At 43.4% G+C, this 26,475-nt stretch overlaps 1 protein-coding gene across 11 annotated transcripts in view; it reads left to right on the top strand.

Moving 5' to 3' along the window:
• LOC128336613 (ankyrin repeat and fibronectin type-III domain-containing protein 1-like) overlaps nt 1-26,475 on the top strand; it is a 427,021-nt gene that overhangs the window by 319,995 nt on the left and 80,551 nt on the right. For 2 of the 11 annotated variants that reach the window (XM_053276532.1, XM_053276535.1), the window contains exon 1: nt 19,380-19,693. The exons of the other annotated variants lie outside the window; for them this stretch is intronic. The gene's annotated coding sequence lies outside the window, so the exon portion shown is untranslated. Of the gene's footprint in view, nt 1-19,379; nt 19,694-26,475 lie in introns of those variants that run through there. 11 annotated transcript variants of the gene reach the window in all.

The following is a 26,475-nucleotide window of genomic DNA, read 5'->3' as shown; positions in this document are numbered from 1 at the left end:
CCAATAAGGAAATCTCCAGCCCGCTTCATTATTCCTTTACTTCAGGGATTCTCAACGTGTGGGTCCCCAGATGTAATTGGACTTCAACTCCCATAATTCCCAACCAAAGGCCACTGGGGCTAAGGATTATGGGAGTTGAAGTCCAATAACATCTGGGGACCCACACATTGAGAAACCCTGCTTTACTTACTGTTACTCTTTATATACCACTTTTCAATGGAAGTTCTCAAAGCAGTTTACACAGAAAAAGATCAAGAAAAAGAAAAGGGTTTCCTGTTCCCCACAGTACTTGCAGTCTAAAAAGGAAACCCAAGGGGTCCACCAGCGACAGCCCTTGGAGGGATGCTGAGTTGGGGATGAATATGGCCAGTTGCTCTCCCCCTGCTAAATACAAAGAGAATCACCAGTTTGAAAGGTGTCTCTTTGTCTAGTTAAAGAGGGTAAACCGGTTTGACCGCTGTTTTGGTGAAATGTTTCAGGCATTTGCGTTTTGTTTTGAGCTTTTATTTATTTTTATTTCTCTATTTCTCTTTATTTCCTTTTTTTCTCTATGTAAACCGCTTTGGGAACTTTGGTTGAAAAGCAGAATATAAATATTTGTCACCATCCAAAATACTCCTTGGCATTATGGGTGTATGGGTGTCTTCCTTCCTCCTTTGACCACTTCACATTTCATCCTGCACTCTTTCTTCTGGGTTATCAGGTTTCCAGTTTTCTCAGCATACGGTCCCTGCCCCCATTCCTTGTTATACATACACACACACACACACACACACACACACACACACACACACACACAAGCAAGCACATGTTTCCTGGCACCTGCCTCGAATTCCAGATAGTGACTGATTATATCAGGCAGTGTGGTCCACTAAAGCAGTTTGATGCCCGTCCAGAAAGGAAAACCATTGGGACTCTGTGGCCAAGTCAGTGTAACCACATCACTGCTTTCTTGAACTTGGAAAACTCTGGGCTGAGTGGCAGCCCAGAATAACAAAGTTTTCCACTCCTGACAAGATCTTTGGATGCTTGGCCTCTGAAAACAAGAATAGGCTCCAGTGCAAGAGCTGGGTTCAGACTAAACAATAGCAGAGCTCACCCCAAAGGGCTGGAAATCCTTGAAGGCGTGCCTTCTACCACAGCTTAGAGTTTGGAGGCATTGGAAGCATCTGGCAGGGCAACTCCATGGGCTGTATCGGGAGAACTGACGAAGCAAGAGGACCAAGAAGATGACAGTGCTGCAGGTCAGGACAGAAATGAATCAGTGGAGCTGTGTGTGGGCTCTGGGCTGTAACAGGAAACTGGTTGGAGATGAGCTCTGAGTACATTAGCTAATTTTGTCTGATGAGCTGGTTTTACAATAGCCTGAGTCTCCAGCCCTGTCCTGTTGGCTTGCTCCACTCCTTGAGGTGTTGTGTGGATAAGATGAAACGAACCCAGTTAAGTATGTTCCACCAGGCCATAATACTGGCCTGGTGTTTTAGTGCAAGGACCTTTTTCTAGAACAGTGATCTTCCCTATTTTTCAAGCAGGGGCCACTTGGGCAAAAAACCTTCCATGTGAGAGCCATTTCCCACTAGGCTGACCTCTGTACAGTACTGCAGTTTTCTTAGTGCTTGGAGAGCCCTAAAGAGAGATGGAGCCCTCTCTTAAGAGCCTTTAGAGCAGTGGTTCCCAACCTGGGTTCCGCCAGATATTGCTGAACAACAACTCACATAAAATAAAACTGTAAATAAAATAAAACTGTAGCTGGGAATGTTGGGAGTTGTAGTTCAACAACATCTGGAGGAACCCAGGTTGGGAACCTCTGCCTTAGAAGAAATCACTGGAGGGCTATACTGCCCAGCACTCTCTACACAGCTTTTCAAGATGGTGCAGAGGGGGCTCAAGAAGGTTCCATTTCTCTTGAAGGACCCCTACCCCTGCACTGGGCAAAATATGGCACTGCAAGGTGGGAACAGCCATCTCCACATGGTGCCAGAGGGACTGTGCAGAGTACTGAGGTTTGTCTGAAGCTTCATACAAGCCTAATAAATAATTAGTCAGGAAGCCACTCTTAGGGTTGATGAGGACCGCCATTGGTCCCTGGGCCTTACAATGAAGAACACTGGTCTAGAGAAGTTTCACAAGTTTAGGAACTCCCGATCTCTACCAGGGTGCTGGCATCTTCAAATTAAAACAGGAAGCTTTTCTAAGCCATGGGTCAAATCCTCACAATTGATCTCCTTTTAGTGGTAAATAAAGACTTAGGGTTTTGTTGCCAAAAAGCATTACAAAACCCTGTGTGTGGTGAGGAGTAAGACTGGATGGAGATGGATGCTGAAGAAAGACAACATAAATCTGTGTGTCCTGAGAGGAAGGCAGCAGAGACGCCCAGGCCAGAGAGCTCATGTTATGAGCGCCTAAGAGGCCACCAACAGCTTCAGACAACATTCTCTTGCGTGTGTGTGTGTGTGTGTGTGTGTGTGTGTGTGTGTGTGTGTGTGTGTGTGTGTTGTAACTGTTGTTCCTTTTGGTATTTTAAATTGGAAACTGCCTTGAATGCCTTGGCAGAAAGACAATATAGAAATGCAGTAAACAAATAAATATTGTATTTTAGTATTTTTTTTAAAAATAGCAATTTTAAAGCCTGTTAAATTGTTGACAAAATGATGGAGTTCTAATCAGATATTCAGGGGGAATTGAGTACATATAAAATATATAGCAACAGCTTAAAAGTCTGGGGAAGTACAAACATTTTTAGCATCACTTGACGCTAAAAGGTAATGAAGTCAGCGCCAGGCAAGCATCGTTCGCGAATGCATTCCAAATATAGAGGCACCACTACTGAGAAGGCTCTGTGTTGGGTTACCACCTGCCTCATTTCAAGTGGCAGAATGGCCCTGTGGGGCAATTCCAAGGGTAACAGAATCAGGCACGTTAGCGCTTTTTCAATTACTATAGACAATTTTCAAGTTAATATTATATGTACCCACATACAAGAGGACACCTCTTACTATAAGGCCATATGTTTACAAAAGACTTAAAGATTATAGTACATTGATAACAGAATCTGAATGTTCAAGTGTGGCTTCTGATTCAGTTACCAACACATTTTGCACATTTCAGGTTCTATCTGTAATATTTAAGGGTTTTGTAAAAATATAAACTTATAGTAGGAGATGTTCTCTTGCCCGTGAGTCCATATAATATTGACTTGAAAATTTGCTTATGGCTACAGTCGTTGTGAAAATGCTAACACCTGCCTGGTCTGTTACCCTTGGAATTGCCTTAAGAATGGTCTTTGAAAAAACTCAAAGGGTGTGGTTAAGCTTGTGTATGGGGAAGTGGTCCTTGAGGTAAACTGACTTGAAATGTCAAAACCAGGGCATTGAATTATGCCTGGAAATGGGCTGGAAGCTGGTGAAGTTCTTTCAAAACTAGCAAGAGTTGGTCTACAAGCCCAGCCCAGCCAACAAGCTGGTTGCAATATATTTTACCATCTGAAGCTTCCGAACAATGTTCAAAGGCAGCACCACAAACCAACAGGTCACAATAATTCAAGGAGAGGTTTATGAGAGTGTGGATAAATGTGGCCAGGCTCTCTCCACCCAGAGATGCTGCATTTGGTACACCGGCTAAAGCTGGTGATAGGCACTTTATGCCACAGAAGCTCTTTGAGTCTCCAGACAGAAGACTGGATTTAATCACGCCCCCAGATGGCAAACCTGGATGGCAGCTCCATCCAGAGCAGGCTGAACCCCATCTCCTTTGCCAGAGAAGCCACACACTGAGTGTATCCCCACCTTGTCTGTCAGTTTCTTAGCCCTTATCCACTTCAGAGTCTAACCAATTGGAAGGCGGGAAAGGCCCTTGCATGAAACAGTCTAACCTGAATTTTATCAAGGGTTTCTACGGATACTGGCTCCTATTATGGGCGATCTCCTTAGTCATTTTATTTCCATGTTGTGACTCTGAAAGGTCCCCCCCCCTTTTAACATATTAGTCCTTCTCCAATACTAACCAAGATATGTGTGACAACCAGTTCCAGTGGTGGGGGGCAAAAACAAGAGGGGCTGTTACCTTCATGCCTGTGGAGGAGTTGGAGGCCACTGTGCGGAACTCGATGCTGCACTGGATGGACATTTCATCAGTTTCCTCGGATTCAGCAGGGCTCTTGTTTGTGTTTTGCGTGTACAGTGGAATCTCCATTAGACAAACCTTCCAAGTTTTTTCACTGTGGGAAGTTGCATCAACTTGAGTCAACTGATGTAAATTTAAATTCACACTTAGTTCAGTGTCTGATTATATGTATGCTTTGGATATAGCTCTGGCAATTTAATCAGGATGACGTGGCCTTACTGCACATCTTTAGTGGGGGAAACAACCATTTGCCCTACTGCTTTGGGGAACACCTATGACCAGGGCTGCAGAAATCCACTAGTCTACTGGTCTGTGGTGAGTGAAAAATGATGCCTGACAAGTGAAAAAGGTCCTGATGAGCAATGTACCAACATAGCTTGATGAGTAAAATATTCTGTCTGGCTGATAAACTGAGCCAACATTTCTCCACCTCTGCTTATGACAGAATTTCTTTACCTCTGCTTCTAGAATTCCGACTGTATCTTCTATTAATGGCTATGTGAGAGATGGATCCTGTTCATACATTATAAATCTCATGGACACACAATGCTTATCACAGTACTATAGTGCCTTCCCTATCTGCAAACTGCATTTTTAGGGTGGCTGTACCCAGGTTCACTCTTAAAATGACATTTATACACATGTACAGCTCAACGTCTGAATAGGACCATAGTGCCCTGCAAAACAGGGAATAACTCCTCATGAATAATATTATGGACAACTATTACAAAGGTTTAATCCATTTCTTCTAGAGATCTATGTGGGCTACTTACTAATTTCAGAAGGGGTCAGACATACATTATCTGACAGCATAATAAATATTTGTGGTATTTAGTCCATTCGCTTCCTGGCTGTGTAGAGGGAGAAATGGTTATACCAATGGTGGGGAGGGAAAAGGTTTCCAGAAGCATGTCGAACCCGGCCAGAAGTCTGAACTACAATCACTCCTTTTCTAAAGTGCAGTGTATTATGTCCAGCCCAGTCACTCCTGGCTCACATTTGCTTGAACTCTAGCATGCACAATAGAAGCAGCATACGTTGCGCATTCCGGGGAGATGGGGGGAATGGAGCTAAATCATTAGGACTCTTTGAAGCTGCCAGTTATTCAGTGGCTTCCCAGTTTCCTGCTACAGCAAACAGTCTGACTATCCCTCTCATTGCATGCTTCTTGAGAAAAGGATCTCAGCAATAGAATGCAAGTTCCTCTCACAAAGCAGACACTTTAATTTTGACAATTTACACACCAGACACTCCCTCTTTCTCCTCCTCCTCTTCCTCTTCATTCTCCTTGCCCAGTTTGTGCCTTTTGTATAAAGGTAACGTTGTGCTGTAGAGTTGGTGCCGACTCCTGGCAACTACAGAACCCTGTGGTTATCTTTGGTAGAATACAGGAGGGATTTACTATTGCCATCTCCCGTGCAGTATGAGATGATGCCTTTCAGCATCTTTCTATATCGCTGCTGCCAGATATAGGTGTTTCCCATAGTCTGGGAAACATACCGATGGGGATTCAAACCCGCAACCTCTTGCTCCCCAGGCAAGTTACTTCCCCATTGCGTATACAAGATGAAAAACCATCTGTATGACATTTGTTGCTGCCTTATCCTTTTTCACAACATGAATCCTTTCCCAGTGCTCAAGCATCTCTCCTTGAGAGGTGAGGAGGGAGGAGTTCTAGCTCAGGCCTCTCTTTGCTGTGCTATTTTTCTATTCTCTGGAAGGTCTAGTCTCTTAATCCTTTCTTAGTTGTTTTTAAAGTGATACCCACCCCAGTGAATCCCAGTGAAATTGAATGAACCAATATGGGTGATTCAGAGTGTTTGACTCTGTTTCCAGATGCATCTATCACAATGGATATCCATTGCATTCAGCTCTTGTTGGAATGTTGTTGGTCCTACATAGAGCAAATTATCTCAATGTAGGCATCCTGTTGTGCTGAGACCTTTGCTATATCCAGGGGTTAGACTCCAGATAAAATAATGTTGCTGTTCTCATTTAAAGGTCAACTGAAATTCGCCACTGAAATTTTAGCCAAATGTAAGCTGCATTTAGAGGCTTCTACTTCGGTAAAACAATTTATAGTAATTTAGAAGGTTTAAAATCTTGAAAAAATTAGTATAGGAGGGAGTCACATGTCTCTAGTTTTGTCTGACATGAAGATACTTTAAACAGAGCATCATTTACTCCTAATCTTCAAATTTAGCCTTGTCTTGGCTGTATGTACACTCATTGCATGAGATAACTGCTGTATATAAATTCATACATGGTGCTAGCCAGAATCTGTGTGTTAAGCATCTGAAGCTCTGAGAAATATATACATTTCTGATGCACAATTTTATGTAACTCCCGAGGTGTTTTTCTGCAAGTGAAATAGCAGAATGTACATGCTTTCTAGACAACCATGGGATGAGGCAGAATGCGGCTTCAAAAGCAGAGGAAAGGAAATCAATTCTTCTCAGTGTGCAATTAGTGTGTGGAGTCCCCCCCCCCACCGCATCAAGATGTGATGAAGTCTAAAAGCTTCGTAGAATTCAAGGCTGGGTTGAGTATGTGCCTGATGGAACTCTCTTAGGCAACTGGAGTGAAGGTTTAAATAGCTGCCAAGGAGCTTAATTGGGTCAAAAAAGAAGTAGAAAATTCAATAAACCTTCCTGAGTTTGTGCTCAGAGGAGAACTTTTGGGGCTCAAAAACATGCAAAAGTGGGGGAGAATTCGCTCCCCCCTACATCATTGCCCTGATGCACTGTGGAGCATCAGACAAGAGGAAAAGAGTCATCGCTCTTGGGAAAAGTCCAAGCTCCAGGGGCCACTACACCATTCTTTCTGACTTGGGAAAGAATTAGCCTTTGGGAAGGGGTGGTAAAGGAAATCACCCCTGCTGAAATGCATGCACGCAGGTCTATGCTCAGCTGATTGTGAACCACCTTGAGACTTTTGTTATAGGCAGTATATGCATGTATTAAATAAATGCCCATCTTCTCCCTGCTATTCCCCATATGCCGCTATTGCTTCTCTCTAGGGATGTGCCTGAACCATGGTTCGAAGTGTGGTTCACGCACCTTTTGGGAGCGGCGCTGGGGAGGTGCTTGGACCAAGTACCCCCGTGCAGTGCCAGCATGCAAATGGCATCTGTGCATGCACGGGCGCCATTTGAATGGTCAGCAACACCATGCTGACCACGCAAATAGCCGTGCATGCGCAGTCACACTTGGGCTGAGCCCAAGGAAGCTGCATGGGGTGGTGGAGAGAAGGTAAGTTCCTGCTCTCCTCTTTCTTAAAGCTCCTCCACACCACTCTCAAAAGATGTTTGAACCACGGTTCGGGCACAGCCCTATTTCTCTCACCATCACTAGGCTGGCAGGTAAAGAGCAGGGGGGCGGGCATTATTTTCCCAGCCTCTGACTTGGAAAATGATCTGATTTGATTGGGAGGGAGGGAGAAGAAATTAAAAAAATAGTTAATCCAAGACAAACAAAGGAAAAATCCTCCTCTCTGCAAAAAGAAGCCATCACCACACAGAATACGAGTTCTCAACATTACAGTTTACAGTGCAGTTTCTCTGGAGAGGTCAGATGTGCCTGTTTTCTTTTGAAGCGATTGATGAACTGATGCATGAAATGTTCCGTTTCAAATGAGAGAGAACAGAGTTGTGTACTGGCTGAAAGGTGCCATTACACTCTTGTATTTGTTTCAACAGCAAATGCTTTAGTTTGTAAGGGAAAGGGAAAGTGTGCCATCGAGTCGATTTTGACTCCTGGCGCCCACAGAGCCCTGTGGTTGTCTTTGGTAGAATACAGGAGAGGTTTACCATTGCTTCTTCCCACACAGTCTGAGAAGATGCCTTTCAGCATCTTCCTATCTCGTTGCTGCCCAATATGGTAGCAGCTGGGATTTGAACCGGCAACCTTTTGCTTGTTAGTCAAGCATTTCCCCACTGCACCACTTAAGGTGACCCTTAACAATATACATTGTTTCTTCTCTCTTTTTTTCTTATTTGCCTCCCATTGGCCTCAAATTTATTTGAGGTTCCTATTGTGCTGTCCCAGTGCCATCGTTACTGTATATGCCTTCTTATTTCCTCTGCACCCAGAAGGACTTATTTCCTTTCCTCCAACACGACACAGAAACAGATCTGGCCCAAGGTATGTGGACATTCAAGACATGGACCAGTTCTAGGGTGCCAAAATTACTTTGCTTTTAATTATATTTTGTTAAATTGATTCCATGTGTGTCTGTGCACACACACCTGCCTTTATTGCCATACTGTATGGCACATTGGTTGATTAGGAACATAGGAAGGAAGATAGGAAGGGTCCGTCTAGCTCAGTATTGTCTTCACAGACTGGCAGCGGCTTCTCCAAGGTTGCAGGCAGGAGTCTCTCTCTCAGCCTTATCTTGGAGATTCTGCCAGGGAGGGAACTTGGAACCTTTTGCATGCAAGCATACAGATGCTCTTCCCAGAGCGGCCCCATCCCCTAAGGAGAATATCTGACACTGCTCACATATGCCTTCCATCAAAATGAAAACCAAGGCGGGCCCTGCTTAGCAACAGGGAATTGATTGTTCAGTTTTTATACTGCCTTTCATAGGACATCCCAAGGCGGTTTACAGAAGTTAGACTTTGATGCCCACTAGAGCTCATTGAGTAATGCAGGGTTTTTAAGGAGAAGGGGAAGAAGTAAAGTACAAGGGTACCATCTGAAGAACTAGAATGACAGTTCTGTGTGTCTGTGACAAGGAAGAAGTTTAGGAGCAACTTGCAACCTTTTCTGTTCTGGATCTACACCTGTGTATTGTTTTATTCCATGTGTTTACTGATTACCAATTTTGTATCGTCAATTTTTAAGAAGTCATTTATATATATTACCTACACATTTATAAATATGAAGTACTTGTATGCTGGCAATAGGATATGTATTGCTAAAACCTTCAAGTAAAATAGGAACTACTAAAGCAGTAAACAAGATGGCAGAATGGACAACGCTCGGGTACTTTTTGACAGGCAATAGGAATATGGGAAGCTGACCTATCCATAGTCAGACTATTCATCTAGTTCAGTATTGTCTGCACTAGGGATTCTCAACGTTGGGTCCCCCAATGGTATTGGACTTCAACTCCTATAATCCCCAGCCCCAGTGGCCTTTGGCTGGGGATTATGGAAATTGAAGTCCAATAACATCTGGGGACCCAACGTTGAGAATCCCTGGTCTACACTGGTTGGCAGCAGTTCTCTGAGCTTTCATGTAAGGGTCATTCTCAGCCCAGCCTGGAGATGCTGCCGGGGAGTGAACCCGGGACCTTCTACATGTGAAGCAGATGCTCCCCCACTGAACTATGGCCCCATCCCCTAAGAGGAACAGCTTACAGCAGACTGTGTTCACATGTAGCCACCCATCCAAATGCAAACCAGGACAGACCCTGCTTAGCAAAGGGACCATTTATGCTCACTACCACAATTCCAGCTCTCCTCCCCAGGAAGAGTCCAACAGTAATTTCAGAAATGGTAGCACTTTCTTCTACATACAATGCAAATGCTATCCTTTACTGTCTGGGATCACTTGGTGCATCTGGATGTTTCTAGTATTTCCAGATTATCAATGAGTGAAACATGCAGGAGGGGGATATCTTGCCTTGGCTTTCGAGGGGAAGTTTGGTTAACTTTCAGACACAGACATACTTCATCAAAAAGCAGAAAAGGGGGCCAGAAACCACATGTGATTGGCTGAGCACAATGATAGCTTACATTCAAACCCACGGCATTCCTCGATTTGTCTGAAATGTGCAAACCTTTGAACATTCCAAGCTGTTCTAGGGAGCAGTGGGAGAAATTCAACTGATCTTAGAGAAAACCAGAAAGCCATGAAATAGGGATGCCCGTGTTCATTCCACAGATGACTGTGCTGTTTGCTTCATAACCCAGGCTTTATTGACACAAACCAATTCAACTTCGGCAGCGGCATGATGCTTGCTGTTGATGTTAGAACTATGCTATTCTGGCTCAGAGCGGTTTGAATTGTTAAAAGATTCAGGGATCAGAAGTGGGCAGCCCTGGAGAATGTTTGGTCATACTATCAAGAACCTAAAATAAGGAATTGTTAGCATTTTCACGGACAAGGATGGAAATGATAGAAAGATGGCCAGTATGCTTCTCAGTCTGGTTAAGAAATCTTCACTATAATTTGTTTGTTTGTTTGAAAAAATATTCATTTTGAAAGTCAATAGGATATATGCTGGGAGACATGCTGATATATGCTGGGGTATATGCCGATAAGTTTCCGGGGAAAATATAAAGTGCTGGTTATTATTTATTTATTTTTATTTTTACATTTTATATCTCGCACTTCCTCCAAGGAGCCCAGAGCGGTGTACTACATATTTAGGTTTCTCCTCACAACAACAAACCTGTGAAGTAGGTTAGGCTGAGAGAGAGTGACTGGCCCAGAGTCACCCAGCTAGTTTCATGGCTGAATGGGGATTTGAACTCGGATCTCCCCGGCCCTAGTCCGGCACTCTAGCCACTACACCACGCTGGCTCCTTTAAAGTTCTGAACGGCTTAGGTCCGGGTTACCTTAAATAGCACCTTCTTCTGTATGATCCTCACCACACATTGAGGTCATCTCGAGAGAGCCATCTCCAGAAACCACTGGTACGACTGGTGGCAACTCAGAGCCAGGCCTTCTCTGCACCTGCTCCTGGGCTGTGGAATGTACTCCTGGCAGAAATTAGTAATTTGGGCTCGTTATAGACCTTTAAGAGAGGCCTGAAAACTTATTTGTTTGGCCTGATCTTCCAAGGTTTTTAAATTGTTCCGAATTGTTTTAAAAAACAAACAAACCTGGTTTTAAATTTGTGTGTTTTTTAATGTTTTTAAACATTTTTCTGTTTTTAAATTTGTTTTTACTTTTAAAGCTGATTATTTTAAATGGTTGTTTCTTCTTGTTTTTTTATTGTTGTTCACCGCCCAGAGCCTTTGAATGGATAGGATGCTATACAAATGTACTGTAATAAACAAACATACTCAAATGTAATTAGTCAATCTTTCTTGAAATACAGGAGGACCTCATTAATTGCAGGTCCAGCACTTGCTGTTTCGCGTATCCGCAGCCAGGTAATTAGCATCTGACCTCAGTATATGCAAAAAAACAGGGGCGGCGGAAAGGATTAAACCCATGTATCTGTGGGTGGAGGGTGGCCAGAAATGACTTTGTAGGTCATTTGCAGACACCATGTTGTTTTCAGGATTCATTTTATGGCTCTTATACCCCAAAAAGGGGGTGAAAAAAAGCTGGTTTGGGCCAATTTTCAGAAAAGTGGACTACTGTTTTCAGAACAGTGGACAAAGTGCATGGTAGGGTACTTTGGGTGGTCATTTGTGGGGGGAAACAGCTATTTTCAGCTGGTTTTTGGCAATGTTGGGCAGTTCAGGAACCTAACCCCATAGCCCCCCCCCGTGGAATGGAACTCCCACAAATATCGGGGCTCTCCTGTATATGAAACATTAAATATATGTAATAGTTTTTTTAAAAAAAATCTGACTCATTTTTATGTACAATTGTAAAAACAACCTTCCATTGTGTAAATGTAAATGTACCTTACATTTAAAACTGATTTTTTGTTGGTGTAATCACTGCTTGGTTTTAGTACTTCAGAATATCAGCATGTGGAGGTTTGCATAACAAAACTAGATTGAACTGCCTACTGGTGGGAGTGAGAAAACTGGAGCTGGAAGACTCCGGTATAGTTTGCTCTTATTCTTATTTATTTGTATTTCACTGATGGAGTATATATTTTGTATGTACAGGCTCACAAGATCAACTAGGGGTGTGCAAGCTAGCTCAGTTCAAGCTGGGCTTAACGTTGAGCCAGTTGAGCTCAATAGGTTTGGGGTCAAACAGGACCCAGTTCAAACTGAGGTGGCTTGGAACTCTACTGGTAAAGGGGAATCCAGTGAGTAAAGGGAAACTTTTACTCGCCTTTACTGGTAAAGGGAAATCTAGGTAAACGGCAAAACTGGTTTTGTACACATCCCTAGGATCAATCCCCGGCCTCTCCAATTTGAGAATATGAGGTAGCAAATATGGGATAGACCTGTGCTTGAGTCCCCAGAGAGCTGTTTCCAGTGGTCTGACTCAGGACAACGTTATGTGTTCACGTATAAATTGGGAGTTGGCTTTGTGGTTAAAACCCATCGGGCAATATCAGATAAAGCTGCAGTACTCCTTTAAGTTCCCACAAAGTTGCAAGTTCCTCTTTATGTCCCTCAGTAATCCTCCACCTCAGGTGCACATTAAGATTCTGTGTCTGTCATCCAAAAGAGAGCACAACCACAGACTTGCTCATTGTGATGCATCCCAATAACTAGAATGAGCTCTGTGTATCTGAGCTCTTTTGTTGTTGGACGTTTTCATGACCTGGTTCTACTTTAAATAGAAGCAATAATGGGGTACTGAAGTGTTCCATCCAGTCCAGTTTGCCTGAGCCAGTTCTTTCAAATGCCTTTGTTCTAAGCAATTTCACCAGCAGGTCTGTCTGCAGTGTTGGGCTAACATGGTATGTTGTGATGCTGCATTTTCGCAATCCAAAGATGGCCGAAAAAGAATTACTGACCAAGACCATAGTGCCACTGCCAGCCATAGTGCCTGCGCTGCAATAACATCATTGGCACAAGTTGCTCTTCACACACCATTGTGACTCCGTCCTACTTGCCACAGCAGCCAGCAAGCATAGCCATCAGCTAAACTATAGCAACGTCTCTCTTCAGCCACATTTTGACTAAGTGAGTACACCTTGCAATGCAGATTGCAAAGCAGTGAGTGAAGCACAGGTTACTCTCAAGGCCAGGCATGGAGCTCATCACCGCATCATCAAGAAATATTACACACAGAGAGAATATTTCTCACCACAACACCATCTCACAAACAGAACAGACCAAAACCACAACTCAAGGGAAGAAGGAAGGCACCCAAGTTCTGCCTTTGTCAATCTGAGATCCAGCAAAACCAGATAGTTGTAGCAGAATAGGTAGCACAGCATTATATTCAGTGCTGAGAAAAGAAAACCACAGAATCAAACCTTCCTCTATTCCTTTCTACTCTCCTGATGTAAGGGCTCTCTCTGCCTTTCAGTCCCTTTGAATACATTTTAAAATTCCCTCCTTATTTATTCCCCTTTGTCAATCTGAGAACCCAACAAAACAGTTATATCAGCAATAGCACATCATATCCTCAGTACTGAGAAAAGAAAACCGCAAAATCAAACTTCCCTTCCTTCTGACTGACTCCTGGTGTATTCTCTTCTTCATAAGGGCTCTCTCTCTTTCTGCCTCCCAGTCCCTTTGAATATACATTTTGAAATTTCCTCCAAAAGTGGTCGTCCCCCCCCAGCCATGTCTGGGATGTTCAGAACATGGTCACCTAGTGTGACATTCGTCCTCTTCCGGCATTATCCTGTACAAACGCACAGATGTCTGTATACTTGTACATGTGTTTATTTGAATGACTGTACATGCGCTCATTCTAAACATGAACCTGGGTACAGGCCTCTTAAATGCTTGGAACAGATAGGAAGCATATGTGAATATCTGTTTGGATCGCCAGTGGGAGCGCCTCCAGTCAAGTGGGCAGATGTGGGCTTTAGGGACCATGCCCAACCCAGGTCAACAGCACCGTTACTGACTCAGTTGGATACAGTTTCATCTCAGTTTGTTGTTCCAACTGGCAAGCTTTCTTATGGGGTGAATAGAAACATGGGCTTACAGAGGCTAGGATTATATATGCATCTAACTGGCGTGTTTTGGAAATCCCTTCCTTAAACGATTGGTTTTTGAAAGTGCAGGACTATGCTTCAATTTCAAAAGTCTCGGCTTATGTACATGGTATGTCTACTGAATCATTCATGTCTGTTTGGGAACATTTTATAAATTATAATGTCCGTTATGGTCAAACTTTGTTCCCATTTTCTGGATTTGACTTATAGTGTTTTCGATATGTAACTTACAAGAAGCTGATCAGATCAGATTTTACAATTTTAAGAGTCTGAATTTCTTTTGCTTTATCTTGTTCTAGATTTTTTTTTAACTGATGTAATTAATTAGAAAAATGAGGTTTTTCACTGTGAAAAATGATTAGTTTATATATTGTCTTTATGGTGATTTGTCTTTGTCTTCTTTGGTCTATTTCTTAATAAAAATTCTTATTTTAAAAAAAGAAACATGGGCAAACTGGCTTGCTGTGGGGAGCCAGGGTGGTGCATTCTCAATTCAGGGTAAACTGTAGGATCCAAGTTTCCTGGATTCTTGTGTGTGCAGATGCTGTGAGTGCATACATTACCAATGCAAGCACTTAGCTTCCAGCAAAGTAATGCTTTGAATCTATACTTGTTTGCAACTTGAGTGCCCATTCTCCATCAGGATCCTTCACCATTCTTCCTGTGCTGATAAATGCTGCCCTTGCGGTGCCTTTTGCACTTCACACCTTCTCTTCCTTCCTTCCTTCCTGTAATCTTGCACCTCATTTAATGCATCTCGCTCCTGACATCCAATCTCTACATCAAGGCAATGTCTTCCTAATTTCCAGTATGACTTGTATTCCAGCTTTGGTCTCCACTCTCACAGAACTTTTCTGTTGTACCCAGTTGGCACTGTAACAGTTTGAAAATTACTCCTGTGCTAAACTGAGAGCTTGAAACTTGCATAGCTTTGGATCTGTTAGTCTGAAATAAGTTCAGGATGGCCAAGAAAGCAGAAATCCTACCAAATAGTGGCTTATTGGTTGGTTGGTTTTAGTTTTGAGACACATTTAAAGCAAAAGCTGGTCTTGTGGTAGTAAGCATGAGTTGTCCCCTTTGCTGAGCAGGGGCCACCTTGGTTTGCATTTGGGTGGGTAACTACTTGTAAGCACTACAAGATAGTCCCCTTGGGGGACGGCGCCATAGCTCAGGGAAGAGCATCTGCATGCTTTTATGCACAGGGTCAGAAGTTCAGGTAGTACATAAAGCAAAACAACAGATCCAGTAAAGTAACCAAAAAACAAAGAATCAACTAGATATATGAATATAAATTGTATTAAAAGTGAAACAATCAAATGCATATCATGATATGGATAAATGATATAAAGTACATCAATAGGATATAACAACCAAACATCAACAGAAATATACACGTAAAAACAACAGAACAGTATAATATTGTGAACTATGTAAACATAACAGCTTTTTGCTGTTTCGGCAAACTTTTTCAAGGGTTCAAAAAAGTTCAGTAGTTCTTCAAAAAATGTCAATAGCGTCTTCTTTCTACTTCAGTGCTGAATAGTAGATCCTTCTCAATGGGATTCCTCAAGTTTTCTCCCACCATATGTCCATTCAATTCCGTGTTCTCATCTTATCTATATATAAATAGCATTCCCACAGGGTATCAAAGACCTGCTTCCTCAAAGGTTTCCAACTTTTGTGGTAGTAAGCTATAAAGAAGATGCTATTGACATTTGTGAAGAACTGAACTTTTTGAACTCTTGAAAATGTATATTTCTGTTGGTGTTTGGTCGTTATATCTTATTGATGTACTTTATAGCATCTCCAGGTAAGACTGGGAGAGACTCCTGCTTGAAACCTTGGCAAGCTGTTGCCAGTCAGTGTAGATGGTGCTGAGCTTGATGAACCAAGTGGTCTGATTCAGTATAAGGAAACTTCCTATCAGGGGCGTAGTTAGGGGAGAGGGGGCCTGTGTTCACTCCTCTCCCTGGTGGCAACTCGGAGTGAGAGAGATAATGAATAGGGAGGAGTGGAGCTACACCCCTGCTTCCTGTGCAATCCCCTTTTCCATGTACCAGTTTGGTGCAGATCCAGCGTGCATCAGGTCTTTTGTGCAGTGGGGCAGGTTTAAATAGAACCTGATGGCATGTGGTCAGACATCAGCAGTACTGCTGTTACCCAAAGGAGTTTGTCACAAAATGGCGATCCGTGATTTATGCCAAACGTATTACCATGTTAAAGGCCCTTTATTTTAGGCAAGGCATAAAAGTGTGCTTATAGCCAGTTGTTGCTTTTGAATAAGTAAATACAAATATTTAGTTGTGATAATGGAAGTCATGGCTGGCCAAATTTCATTTTTAGGACAGTAACTGCATTCTGCTTCCCCCTGCAGCTAATAACTTTATACGTTGACCACCCCATAATATATGTTCTCTGAGCAGCTCAAAAAATAAAATAAAAACAGTTGAGTAAAACATACCATTAAAAGCAGATTGTAACAAAACAAACTTTAAAAAAACAAAATAAAAAATTAAAGTTCCTGTTTCCATTATATTTTCCTAACTTCTTTTCCTTGGGTAATATGTGATGCTGCTGCTGTTTTGGGATACAAATGAAATAAACCAGTATCTCCAGTTACTGCACAGTAAGAGTATAGTAAAGAGTATCTATAGAAAAAGTTTTGCATAAAAACTGCATAAGTCATTATGAAGAGAGACCTATAGAATTTCTATGCAACCATGTGAGGATCCAGTGGAATAACAAGATACTTCTACTACGTTTTCATACGTTAGCAAGATCTTCAAACAATCAATACTTTATTACAATCACAGACCAGTACAATAATGAAATGCATTACATTTCACAAAAAGCTGTTCAACGGAACGTGTGACAATATAATATTTCTGAAACGTTTAGCAATGTGTAAGCTTTAAAGTTGCACACATAAGCCCAAAGAAAAGGGTGCCAGCTTAATTAGAACATAAAAATATAAGGGGAATTCCCAAGCAGGCACATTTGGGATTCAACAATCATGATTTTTTTTTTTAGATTTAAGAGCAAAAATTGCATATTCATAGCAATGCATAAGTGTTTCAAATAAAGCAACAGGGTTCTGAACAGTTGTTACTTTGCTTTTGAATATATACTTTTAAAAAAATCAATTCTGAGAGCCAAAATCTCAAATTTCAGACTAATGTAAAACTGATCAGGTAGCAACACTGTTCCCTTGTGGTTATGAATCCTATCATTGGTGACCTACAAAGTTCTTTGTGATAAGGCATGTACTTCTGTGGCTAGTTAAAATTCAGAATGAAGTAAAAGCTTTTGTTTTTGGTGTGGGCTGCTCATGGACCAAAAGGAGACTTATTAAATACAAGGTCTTTTATGAGATGAATTTTCTACTGTCTCCCCACCATAAACATCTATGAGCCAATGCTTGTTGGGCAAGCTTTAGAACTAAATCTAGTGATCTAGCTTTAGATCTAGTGATCTAGCTTTAGATCTAGTGACCATTATAATAAAATAATGGTGGTGGTTGTTGTTGTTAATTCGATTTCTATACCGCCCTTCCAAAAATGGCTCAGGGCGGTTTACACAGAGAAATAACAAACAAATAAGATGGAACCCTGTCCCCAAAGGGCTCACAATCTAAAAAGAAACACAAGATAGACACCAGCAACAGTCACTGGAGGTCCTGTGCTGGGGGTGGAGAGGGCCAGTTATTCTCCCCGCTGCTAAATCTAGAAAATCACCACATTAAAAGGTGCCTCTTTGCCAAGTTAGCAGGGGTTATTAATAGAATCATCAATATTTATATAGCACTTCTGAACAAATTATTCTCAAAGTGGTTTACATAACAAAAGGTATGAGGGAAATGGTTCCCTGTCCCAAAAAGGCTCACAATCCAAACACACATCACCACTACCACCACAAGCCGCTATAAATATAATCTTCTGGCCTGAACATGCATAGTTGCTGTTCCTCTGCTAAATATAAGGGGGCCACCTTATATTTAGCAGGTACTTCTTCCCCAGTTTGCAGGGGTAATAACTATCATGTCTAATCACAGAAACTGTGCAAAACATCTAAGATAGCTCCAGCGAATGGATGGGTCGAAAGCAGGCATTGTGGGTTTATAGCTGTGTTGCACAATAGTTGGCCCATGGGCCTCAAAAGGCCCACCAAGTTTCTTCACTTGGTCCGCACTCAGGATGTGCACAGAGCCGGGCTTCTGAACCGGTTCGAAAGACTGACGGTTCGGCCGGTTAATAGGTGGGAGAATCTCTTTGAAGGACGGGGGAGGGTGCTTTACCCCTCCCGTCGCATTTTCCCCGACAGCGCTGCTCTTTAAAACCTTCCAGCAGGGCAGCAGTGTACCCCCGTGCCACCCCAGTGCCGCCAACTTCCAGTCCGAGAGGCCCCAGGGCTGCAAGGAGGTACGACGACACCCTGCCAGACCATTTTAAAAGGCAGCGACAGTGGGGGAAATGCGGTGGGAGGGGAAAGAGCACCCTCCCCCGTCCTTAAAGAGACCCCCCCACACACACATCGAACCGGCAGACGCCAGTTCCGTGCAAACCACTAGTCCACACTGCCCTGCCTGTTTGCCTCCCACCAGTTGCCCCCTCCCTGCCAAATTTTTGTCTGCTTCATCCGGTGCTTTCCCTGATTCCAGCTGCTGTATGTCTTCTTATTATATACTCCTTGTGGTTTCCGGTTTGAGGGCACTGGTAGCCATCAAGGTCAGTGGGTGAGTCCGTGAGGAGAGCTGGTCTTGTGGTACCGGGCATGAATTGACCTTTGTGCTAAGCAGGGTCCACCCTGGTTTGCATTTGAATGGGAGACAACGTTTGAGCACTGTAAGATCTCCCCCATAGGGGATGGGGCCACTCTGGTTTCATGCAGAAGGTCTCAAGTTCCCTCCCTGGCAGCATCTCCAGATAGGGCTGGGAGAGAGTCTTGCCTGTAAAGCCGCTGCCAGTCAGTGAAGACAAGACTGAGCTAGACGGACCAATGGCCTGACTCAGTATATGGCAGCTTCCCGTGTTCCTGTGGCACCTCCAGGGGCTATCAAGGAAGGGAGTGGGCTTGCTTGGGCTAACAGTTTGAGTATCTCTGGATTCTAGCTTCATGCAAGTTGCAAAGAAAGTGCTTGAGAAGCCCGGAGGTAATGGCTTTTACCCCTGTGGGCCTGCAGCTGAGATGGGAGGTGTGGTTTGCTATGGACCTCACAACCCCCTGCTGTCTTTTTCTCTCCCTCCTGCCCCCGCCTGCAACCTTTTTCTTTTTCTTTTTCTTTTTCTTTTTCTTTTCTTTTTTTGAGCCCCATACAATGACTTGTTATGTAAAACACCAGCCAGAGTGAGACACACAGAGAGGAGGGAGAGAGATTCTTTAGTGTTGGAATCTGAGTCACATGGGGCTGTTTTATTTCCCCCCTCTGCTAATCTCGTTTCTATAGAAACAAGATTGAAGGGGGGGGGAGAGAGAAGCAGAGAGAGAGAGAGAGAGAGAGAGAGAGAGAGAGAGAGAGAGAATTAAGGTGTTGGGTGAGGAAAATATGGGTGGCAAATGAAAGGGAAGGTCTAGTTTTGGGGGTGGGGTTGAAATGTAGCCAGAAGAGGATGCAGGGGGAATCTGGCAATCTCTGAGCTGGAGATTTTGACCAGCAGAAGCTATCCCCAGTTTGGGTGACCGTCTCTGATGGAGCGTGTGCATCCATGCATTTTGGGAAGCAGGTGTTTGAAACATTTTCTGAAGTGAACCCACCCCGAGAAGGGGAAACCGCAGGCATCAAGAAGGAACAAGCTCCAGTCTTAGCCGGTGAGTGAAGAAGCATCAGTACATGCTAGCCATAGATTCTGGCATTCTCTCCTAACTGGGGTCTCAGCCAGCTGGCAAGGGGTCTCGCCCTCCAGGATATTGATTGGCAGATGCTTGATTTGCTGCCGTTCCCTCCCCTTCTTACAGCCCAGCAAAGCTCTGACCATGTTGGCATAGGGAGAGAATGTGGTGATGTACCTGTCACTGGTCTTGCTACTTAGACAAGTGTGTGTGTGTGTGCGTGCGCGCGCGATGCCATTCATGGCCGTCCAGGTGAGAAAGAGATGCTTATCTTAAAGGAATTGACCTTGTATTGGTTTCTTGGGTGGCTGACTTGAAGAGGGAGACAGTAGTAGCTCTGCATTTTAGTTACTAATTTCCTGTACAAATGTTGAAAAACTTCAGCCGTACCCCGCGTCCCCTCCACCCCTGGAGTAGGATTCTGCCCAATAAGGTTGTGTTTACTCGGCTTGGTATTTTTGCCTGCATCCGTGTACGTTCATGCGCCCTGGTGAGCTAGGTTCCACTGGAAATGCACAGAGTCAACACTGGCCGTCACTTTGTTTCTGAGATCTTGCTCTTGTTTTGGTTGCTAAGGCACTTGGCTAGAGACGTGTGTGGACACCCCTTGAGCCTAGAGAGGATTGTGAGAAGATGGCTTCAAAATAGCTGTTTGATTGTTGTAGGGGTTTGCTGCTCAGAACTTCTGGCCACTTGATAAGCACGTGTGCCAACTTGGGGCTTCTAGCTGGCTCTAATAAATTGTGGCTGGGGGTGATGGGAGTTGTAGTTCAACAACAGATTGAACTACCCCTGCTCTGATCAATGCACAAAAGCATGCTAACTACCAAGTGGTCACCTGGTCTGTAGGTAGCGTCCAGGTGCAAACATTTGATGGCTTTTCACGTCTTCCACATAACTCTGCTGACTTGAATTTCCATGAAATGTTGGCACTCAGGAATGCAGGACTTTATAGGCTGTGTGCATTGTGCCACCTCCCTGGTACACAGCCCTTTTCTGGCTGTTGCATAAATGATAAGAGCTGCCTACACAGATCCTAGGGTGTTGGTAGCTGCTGTTCCAATGTGCGTTGCCTGCAGGGTTTTAAATGTGTCATTTTGCCAGAGCAAGGTAGTCAACTCCTGCAATGATATGAGATGTATGACTAGGAATTCCTTGAAATTGTTGTTTCTGTTTTCATAATAAAGGAGATTTTTAGTCCTTACAGCTGTCTAGGGTGCATGTGTGATGATTTCAGATGTTACATAACATTAAGGACGAGTAACCCAAATATAATGTATGTTTAAAAACTTCTGGCGGGTGTGGGTAGATGCTGGCTCTGATGCTTGAAATTTGGTGTTGACAACCTTGGTTGTCTTGGTGTTGGTCTTGTCTTGGTTGTTGGTTGGGTGCTGGTCTTGTCTTGGTGTTGGGTGTTGGTCTTGGTGTTGTCTTGCACTGGTTGTCTTGGTGTTGGGTGTTGGTCTTGGTGTTGTCTTGCACTGGTTGTCTTGGTGTTGACAACTCTGGTTGTCTTGCTTTTCCATTTGGATCTAGCCCAGAGGGGTGGGGCCATAGCTCAGTAGAAGAGCATGTGCTTTGCATGTAGAAGGTCCCAGGTTCCCTCTCTGGCAGCATCTCCAGGTAGGGCTGGGAGAGACTTCTGCCTGGAACCTTGGCGAGCCGTTGCCAGTCAGGGTAGGCATTTCTGAGCTAGCTGGACCAATGGTCTGACTCAGTATATAAAGGCAGCTTCCTAGGTTCCTATGACCCTGGTTGAAACGGCAGGGTTGCTCTGAGAAGCTAAACTCTCTTTGTATAATCAGAAGTACTGCAACTCTGGATGGAAGAGCAAGTTAACTACCCCTGTCTTCCTAGCAGTTGCCTCTGCTTGTGAGACTAGCAAGTGAACAAGCTGGCACAGTTTGATGGCCAGCGCTGACCTGCTTGAGATACGATCCATTGAAATGCTAGTTAGGCGGAGGTATGGATTATGCATGATTTGTGACTTCACTTGGATCAGCTCCTTATATGCCACACGATCCTTTCCTTGCTACCGCATACCACTAACAGGAAAGTCTTATACCAGGGGTTCTCAAACCTGGGTCTCCAGATGATGCTGGACTACAACTCCCATCATCTCCAGCCACGATGACCTTCATGGCTGGGGTGATGGGAGCTGTAGTCCATCAACATCTGGGGATGCAAGTTTGAAAACTCCTGATCGATAGCAGTGTAAGGGAAACTACATAGTCATAGTGTTAGGAGGGACTGGGGTAGTCTACATTTCTAACTCCGGCTAACTGGGCAAAGGGAGAGTGGTTTTCTTGTATTTAACACGGGGAAAGCAACTGTCCCTGTACAGCCCACCAGTGCTGCTGCTGGTGTCTGCTTTGTGATTCTTCTTAAACTGTGAGCCCTTTGGGGACAGTAAACCATTTTATCATACTTCTGCTATGTAATCACTTTGAGAACTTTGTTGAAAAGCACTATATAAATATTTGCGAGCCACTTCATACAAATATGGCTTGTCCTGTCGGCAGCACTGTCACGTGTATACTATTTCTTGCTCGGTTTATCAGATTTGTAGCCTACCTTTCTTCCAATATGGAACTCGAGGTGGTCACCCATCCAGGCACTGACCAGACTGAGATCTGAACAGAACATACTTTATTTCGGTCATTGACCAGAAGCATTATCGCACACAACAGAATGTAATTTGCATAAGATCTGCATAGTGTCAGCAAGGTGGCTGCGTCCTGTGCCCTCTGACCATCCCTTGGGCCCGGAAGCTTCCATTACTCATGGCGCAGGGCTGTCCTTAGAGGGCCCTGGCAGGGTGCGGGGCCCAGAGCAAATCAGCCAGTGCAAGGCCCCCTTCCAGTTCATTCTAATGGGGGGGTTTACCCGCCTTGCCATGCCCTAAGGACAGCTCTGCTCATGGGAAGCGTGTCTTGGTGTTTCTGATTCTTGGTATGCAGGTGACTTGCACTGAAGAAAGGAAATCTCGGACGCCCTGGGTGGTGATCTTATTTGATGCAAATTGATATTGTTAGGGGTGCCACTGAAGATGAAGGGTCCTGCTTCTCTACTGCCTCTGTGCTGGAATAACCAATGGACGTCCTGCTCTACATGACTCTACCTTCAGAAGTTAGATGGGTGGTGACCATGACAGGGCCTTCTCAGTTGTGACTCCTGACTTCGGTATGCCCTCCCCAGTCATATTGTCCGGTGTCATTACTATTATCTTTCAGGCACGAAGTGAAGGCTGTGTTCTTCCTGTTTTTAGTGAAACCTAGTTTTTTGATCCCTTCAAGTTTCTGTTTTGCTGTGAATATGCTTTTAGTTTATTGTTTGCCAACAACACTCTTATTAGGCTATTTGCTTGTTTTATTATGTTAAAGTGTTGATTTTTATTTTTATTTTAATTAAGCTGCTCCTGAATTTCATCCGAAGCAAAACTTGAGATGAATTTGGAGAATTCTACTTGGAAGAAACATCTGTGTGAATTGCCAGGGAAGTTAAGGACATTTCAGTAAGATTAGCCAAATTTCTCAGGAGGGATTTGCACTAGTCGGTAACCCGGATAGACAGTGGTGGGTTGGACCCTAAAGTATAAGAGCCACAAAAGGGATTGTACTGGGACAATTTCTGATGATGTAGAAGTTTGCAAGTTTTCATATTATGCAGGATTCTTCTTTTCAGCAAACCAGAAAAGGAGCTAATTGTCAGCTGAGCACTACCTACCATTGTTGTCTGCCTGAAGGAAGAGTCCTGTGTAATTTTAATGCTTGCATATACACCTACACCAAAGGCATGTCTGCCTGCTTGTGCTCTGAGTTTGGCAGGGACGGTAGCTTCTCTTCAGGGGAAATGTCCCAGGAAAGTGTGGGGAAGTGTCCCAGGAAATGGCAGGTGGCTTTCTGCCTAGGACACAGCTGTGCTCGGCAGGTGGTCAGGCTTACTACGTGGACTCTGCTGGTGTCACAATAACCCTCACCCAAACTGACTTGTGGGACCCAAAATGCTAAAGCATTTTGTGGCACTATGAGTGCTAGAGAGTAGGAATGTGCACAAAATGCAGACAGCTGAAAGGTTTCATTGAAACCACGAGCAACCCGGTTGTTTCGACAGAACAAAACTCAAAACGTTTCAAGTGTTTCGACCATAGGGAACAATGGGGAAACTCGAAACACCCCATTGTTCCCCATGGATAGCTCCTAGGGACATCAAAGTGGGTTGGGCAGTAAGGCATGATGGGTGCTACCTACCACTCAACCCACAAAAGAAATGGGCAAGCAGGTGATTTTAAACACATTTTTAACCTTCTGCCAAAACCCCCATAGGATTGCAAGCCAGTGCCAGAAAACGAATCAGCAAGTGAAATAAAGACTTCCAAAATGGCGCTCAAAACGTTGAAACATTTCGAATCAAAGCAAGGTTGTTTTGTTTCGAGCTTGACACAGGCCCTTTATTTAAAGGGCATTTTGTCTCAATCTCACTATGGCTCGTTTCGAGGCAAAACGATTCGACATCAAAATGTTTTGCATATCGAAATGATGTCAAAATGTTGTGCACTACTAGAGAAACTTGGTTCTGCTGAAACACTACATCAGATCCACGTGAACTTTCCTGCAGAGATAAAGGTGCTAGCTTCTCCTGGTTTTCTGGCATAAAGAGTAACTGAACGTACGTTAGTTGAATTGAATACAAATGCAAATTTGCTTCCATTTGGACTATATACAGGGCACATATGTAGTGATGTGCCCTGTATATAGCTAACTGAGCAAGGAAAAGGACAGCACATTGTGCAAACAAAAAATGAACAGGTTGTTCAAATAGTAGGCTTCTACTGAAATACAACATGACTGTTTAACAGACCCCAATTCTTTCTTCTCTCCCCATTAAGTTCAACAAAAATCCCACCTGAGTTTAAAAAAAAAAAGGTTTTACAACATGTATTCGCACTTCAGGATTCCTATTTAGGTAAGCCCTGAGTTGATCCCTGCTAACTGAGTAAAGAGACACCTTTTAAAGTGGTGATTCTCTTATATTTATCAGGAGGAGAACAACCAGCCCTATCCAGCCCCAGCACAACATCCCTCCAGTGGCTGTTGCTGGTATCTGCCTTACACTTATTTTAGATTGTAAGCCCTTTGGGGACAGGGGACCATTTTATTTATGTATTATTTATTATGTCTTTGTAAACCGCTTTGTGAACTTTGGTTGAAGAACGGTATATAAATATCCGTAGCAGTAACAACAGCTGCTCTTGTAGCACCAAATGTGGGGTAACTGGTGTAGATTTGGGTTACTGAGTTACAGAGGCCTATATAATATAAGTGAATTAGTTTTTTAAAAACAGTGCTCACCTGTGCAACTTTAAAGGAAGGGCAACCAGGCATTCTATATTCTGAAGCCCCTCAAATGACCAAGTGAATGCTATTTGCCAAAATCTCTAATAAAGAAAGTTACTTGGTGATCCTGAATAGTTACCTGGATTTATATTTAAATTAAGGGGATGTCTTTCCAATTAAAGACATTTTAGGATTGGGGTTCTTTTGTGAAATATTGACTTTAGGGGACATCTGCTCTTCCTCTTTCCTCTTAACTTTACTATTCAGGAGTTAAAAATGAAGATTAGCAGAGAATAAAAGAAATAGAGAGGAATGAATTGATTTGTTATTATTTTTACCTGGTGGATAACTAGTTTTCTCTTATCTGTCATGTCTCGTTTGTAATTTAACTTCATTATTAACATCATGTTTCCTGTGCTAACCACATTTTGTGCTAACCATATTTAACTAGACAATGATATACCAACAATTTTATATCCCTTGGCCTTAGGAGAAGTCCAGGAGATCCTGAAATCCAACTTGCTTAAGTTGGTTTGTTTTTACAGAGGAGTGGGTGTTCGGGAGTGTGTTGGCCCATGCTTGTCATGGCCAATTTTGCTGCGAAAGCTGTGTAGATTAAAGAGGTACATAGAACTATATGTCATTTGAGTTTCTTTCCTGGTCCTTGCTACTGGGTCCAAAAAACAAAGCTAAGTGGGTCTAGGAGATATCCTTGGAACCCTGTGTAAGGTATTCTGAATGTATGCTTTGATTCCAGGGGAGCACAGAAGAACTTCAGAAATGCAGGACTGGATGCAGAACTGAACTCCCTGATAATCTGGCTTTCATGTAAAGGCGGGAGGGAAGCAACTTTCTCCCCTGGAGTCAAGGCATACACACAGAGCTTCAGAGCAGTTTATAAAGGGTTCCAAGGATGTCTCCTAGACTTACTTAGCTTGGTTCTTTCATCTTATTGGATGGAAGGAAGTGTAAATATCAATAAATTTCATTCAGCCTTAATTTTGAGGATAATTCCCCTGTCCTCCACTTTCTGTCTTCCATGTGCTAAGCTGAATGTTTCTCTAGGGCAGGGGCAGGCCACTTTGTCTCTCTAACTGTGGTGAACTACAACTCCCATCATCCTCAGCCACAATAAATTGTGGCTGGAGAGGATGGGAGTTGTGGGTTAACAGCCGCTGGAGAGTCAAGGTGGCCTACCCCTGTTCTAGGGCACAACTACAAGCTGCTGTGTGGGCAACAAATACCACACTGGAAGGAACAAAAGTATTGATTTAAAGGATCCTTTTAAATATGGAGTTTTTTCAATGTACATTTTTTCCTCACTGTGTTTTGACTTTTGCAGATGTTACCCGTTATGAATGTCATAGAACAACTTTTCTAACCAATTCCAGCACGTAAAAGGCTCAACCACTTATGTTCATTGAT

The sequence above is a fragment of the Hemicordylus capensis genome, chromosome 13, assembly GCF_027244095.1.
Source record: "Hemicordylus capensis ecotype Gifberg chromosome 13, rHemCap1.1.pri, whole genome shotgun sequence".
In the NCBI taxonomy this organism is placed as follows: Eukaryota; Metazoa; Chordata; class Lepidosauria; order Squamata; family Cordylidae; genus Hemicordylus; species Hemicordylus capensis.
The sequence above is the reverse complement of the archived record's forward strand: the minus strand, read 5'-3'. Positions and strand labels throughout refer to the sequence as shown.